Raw genomic sequence first — 4,464 nt, forward strand, 5'->3', positions numbered from 1 at the left:
GGGTGAGGGAAGCCCAGGCTTTCTCCCTTCTCCCCTGCACTGCCCCCCACAATAACGGTGATCCCAAAGCAAACAAGGGCAGTGGAGCAGCCCAAACCCTCCCTTGCCTGCACAGCAAAGCAGCCCCAGCACAGGTTCTGGAGCCCCACCTCTCCTCCCACCATGGGGCTTTGTTTGGGTCGGGCTGGCTGCCCCAGCCCCAGCCTGGGGCACGGTGGGTGCTGGGGGCTGTTGGCAGGGCCAGGAGCCCACTCCCATTTCGTACCCACCCCAGCCCATGCCCCAGCCCTGCCAAAAGCAGCTGGGCAGCCGACTGAAGGATCAGCTGCACCCACATCAGCAAAGGGGGAACCTTTGGTTCCCAGCCAGGCTGTGCAATGCCCAAATCTGGGAGCATCCCCCCGTGTGTAGACTCATCTGCAAATTCCCTTTGGAGCCTGGCTTTGTAGAAGGTGCCAGAATCAAAGTCCATCGTGTTCAGCTGGCCAGTGGCCAGGTCCAGGAAGAGGTTGTCATCCTTGATGTCGTCCTCACTGTCCCCAGCAGCAGCAGCAGCAGCAGCCCCACCCGGCACAGCTTCTCCAGGGGCTCCTTCTCATTCCCTGGGGTGAGACCAGGCTCTCAGGTTCTGCCCAGGGCCCCAGCTGTCAGGGAACCAGGACAGGCAAAACCAGCTCAGATGGCAGCCACCAGTGCTGGGCAGAGCAGCTCATCTCCAGCACAACGGCTGTGTGTTCCCATCTGATAAGCCCTGGGCAGTGACACAGGCAGGACAACAAAGTCTGGGTTCCTTTGCTCGTTATCGCCAAGACATGTGTGGAGCTGTAATTTAGCAGGGCCCTGCATCAAAGTGTGCCTGTGGCTCTCTGCCTTCTTCTAGGGCACATGAATATCCTGCATCCAAGAATGACAGAGCAGCTCCTCTAATGAGGGCCTTTCCAAGTCCAGCATGGATAAACACCGCCTGATCGGATCTTGGCACTCTGGGCAGAGAAACCAGAAACCGTCAGGCAGTTGGAGAAGGCTCCTGTTGGTTTTGCCCCACTATTCCCATTCTCAGGCTTTTCTGGATGTGCTCAGAGCTGGGCCTAAACTTTCCCATCAATTCCCTGTTTTGGAGGAGAGCAGGAGAGCAGGACATGTGCCACCTCCTCAGCAGCTGCCAGAGCGGGATGCCCACGAGCCCACTGCTGTCTCCCAGCACTGGGATTCCCGCCATGCCCAGAGATGAGGATCCACCTTGAGAGAGCCCCTTGTGGCAGCGAGAGCGGATGGTCCCAGCTGATGTTCTGGCCCCTCCTGAAAGGGTGTTCCCTGCAGAGCATCTAGTGCACAGGATGCCCAGGGACCAGATGGTAGCTGGCTTGCCATAGTACCAGCCAAAGTGGGTCCATTCCGGGGGGCTGTATGACCATGTTCCTATGGAATACAGATGGAGTTTCATCATGGGAATGCTGCTGCTCACAGAGCCTGGCCCCAGCATTCCTGGGCATGCGGGGCCTGCCCCAGTGGCACACAAGGTGACCCACTGCCCTCTCACCAGCACCTGGGACTTGTGTACAGGCTTGGGGTTGGAAAAGAAGCCGCTGGTGCTGGAAGAGGGCAGTGAAAGCCCTGGGAACGCCTGACCATGACAAGGAAGAACCCACTCAGTGCTGGGAAAAACCATGCCTTCATCCTCCCCACCTGCATTGACCCCAAAAACATTATGAACCCAAAGCAAACCAAGTGAGTGGAGCAGTCCAAGCCCTTTCTCACCTGCACACCAAACCAGCTGGGGCACAGGTTCTGGCCCCCCTCTCTGCTACCCCCAACCACGGGTGTTTTTGCTGGGCTGGCTGCCCCAGCCCCAGCCCCAGTTCTGGGCAGAGAGGTGGGCAAAGGCTGCCATCACAGCTGGAAGCTGGCTCTCCACTCAGCCCTCCTCAAAAGAAACTCAGCTGAAATCTCAGTGCCATGAAGGCACTTAAAAAAGGGAGAATCCCTGCTTCCACACCCAGCTTGGGCTGTGAGATCTTGGGCCATGACATGCCAGAACAGGGAGCACACTCCTGCGTGGGCTTACCTGCAAAGTGAGTGTAGGCTGTCTCTTGCAGGTAGATGCCACAGCCAAAGTCGATCAATTTGGCCTGCCTGGTGTCCAGGTCAAGCAGGATGTTTTCTGGTTTGATGTCCCTGTGCAGGACCCTGCAGCTGGTGCAGTGTCGCACGGCCTGAACCAGCACCTGGCGGAACAGCTCCTGCGCCACCTCCTCAGGCAGGAACCCCCGTGGCCTAATGAAGTGCTGCAGGTCCTGAGAGAGCTCCGAGCGCTCCAGCACCATAACGATGTCATTGGGGAGCTCAAACCACTCCAGCAGCTGGACCACACCAGGGAAGCCAGGGGACAGCATGGGGACACCATCTCCAGGGATGCGCTGGTGCCGTCGGGCTGCGGGAGGAGCACGATGCCGTCAGTGGGGCTGATGCCGTGCCAGGGCTCGGGACGCCCTCAGCCAGCCCGGGATGCTCTGCGCCCTGCGCTGGCCCCACGCCCGCTCTCCCTCGGGGCGTCGTAGCGGCTTCCACCCTGCCGGGCCTCGGCTCATCCCCGCTCAGCATGGCCCAGCTTCTGCCACTGGCCCCGCTCACTCACCAGCTTGCCCCAGTGCCGGACAGGCTTCCGTGGCACCCTTTTGATGGCCACCTGCAAACCAAGGGCAGCAGCGGGCTCAGCTCACCGCCCACCCTGCCCAGCCCCATCCTCTGCCCGCCTCCTCCTCCTCCTCCTCCTCCTCCTACGCCCGCCACCGGCCCCGCCGCTCACCGGAGCGCCGTCAGAGAGCCTTGTGGCGGCGACGATGCTGCCGAAGCTGCCGCGTCCCAGCAGCGAGCCCAGCCTGTCCGGCTCCTTCAGGCCTTGCTGTGCCTTCCGTGCCAGCGGGACGCGGCTGTCAGCGCTCGGGCCGGGGCTGCAACAGTTCCCGAGCGCCCCTCAAGCACTCCGGGCCAGCCATGCCCAGGCGTTCGCTCCTGGGAACGGGACAGCGGCGGCTCGGGGCCGGCGGCCACGCTGCCGAGTGGCAGAGCTCGGGCCGGGCAAGCCACAGCGGAGGCGGCAAGAACGGCCACGCCGCCTGTGTCCTCCGCGGGCCCCGGGAGGAGCCAGGCCCAGGGCCGGGGCCGGGGCCGGGCCCGGGACAGGCGGAGCCAAAGGGAGGTGATGCCGCCCCAGCCCCAGGCACTGATGCCCGCCCAGCAGCGCCACCGCCAGCACGGCCAGAGCCGGCCGGAGGCGAGACCGCGGAGGGACGCCCGGGGCCAGGCACGGGGCAGCCCCGCCTGGGGCCGGGGTTGAGCCGGGGGCATGGCCCGGCCGGGCATGGGGAGAGAGAGACTGGGAGACGAGGGGATGCCGGGAAAGGGAGAGCGGGAGAGTGTGCGGGACTGCGGGAGAGGGAGAGGGGAAGTGAGAGGGAATTGACAAAGGCGCTTCTTTCGCTGTTTTCACTGCTGCTGCTGCCGCTGCTGCTGCTGCAACTGAAGCTCTGGGGCCATTTGTCCCCGTGTCCGTTTGTCCGTTGCCTGCTCGCCCCCGCGCCGAGCCCTGCGCTCACCAGGGGCAGCCCCTGAGCCTGTCCAAACACGGGAACTTTGCCGTGTTCAGGCAAGACCCAGAGCCTCGACTCCTGCAGAGTGGCACAGGAATCCCCTTGGTCACTGCTGTGCAGTGTCTCTGCTGATGGTCAAACACTATTGGTGCCCGTTCCTTGAATTCAGAATTTGTACCTGACCCATGCACTGCATTTACCTGAACAGCATTGCTTTCCATAAAAAAAAAAAAAAGCAAGGGAAGGCAAACTAGGTATAGCTCATGGGATTTTAGTGTCTAAAACATGCCAAGTCATGGATCTTAGAGGTGACATCCATTTGGAATTAACGGGACAGGGAAGTAGTGCAAAGGGGAGCATGAAAATAAATAGAGTAAAACATCTTGGTTTGTTTCTTTCTGTTTTCATTTCATTTCCTAAAACTGTTTTAGTTCTTCCAGAATCTTCTCCACAGTCCTGTTTGCTCTTTCCAAGAACCTTTCCTGGAGAACAAGGTGCAGCTTCTGTCACAAGATGTGCCACCAACTGCAGCTTCTCTTGGCTTTCCACACCGTGCGTGCAGCACGACTCTTGCAGCAAAGCAGGAGAAATGTTTAAAGAAATTTACAGCTTGTTCTTTCTTTTCCTTGTGGGCTGGGCACTTGTGCCATTGGTGAGGTTTTCATTGTTCCTGTTCTACCATAAGAAAACATGACGGGCTACCAGGAATTGCTAGGGGATGCAAGCCTGACTGAATGCAGAGAAAGAATCTCCAGAGCCTGCAGCCAGAAATGGAGAGCTGTGTGATAATCATTCCAACATTGCCATGGACATCTTGAAAGTGATCTAGAAGATGAAAATGGGCTGACAGAGGGAGTTTGTTTCAGTGTTCAGT

The 4,464-nt window shown here is 59.7% G+C and overlaps 1 pseudogene; it reads right to left on the minus strand.

The window, feature by feature from the left end:
• Positions 1 to 876: 876 nt before the first annotated feature.
• On the minus strand, positions 877 to 3,363 carry LOC134434285 (serine/threonine-protein kinase pim-1-like; annotated as a pseudogene).
• Between the last annotated feature and the right edge of the window lie 1,101 nt (positions 3,364 to 4,464).

Source organism: Melospiza melodia, unplaced genomic scaffold, assembly GCF_035770615.1.
Source record: "Melospiza melodia melodia isolate bMelMel2 unplaced genomic scaffold, bMelMel2.pri scaffold_34, whole genome shotgun sequence".
Lineage (NCBI taxonomy): Eukaryota > Metazoa > Chordata > Aves > Passeriformes > Passerellidae > Melospiza > Melospiza melodia.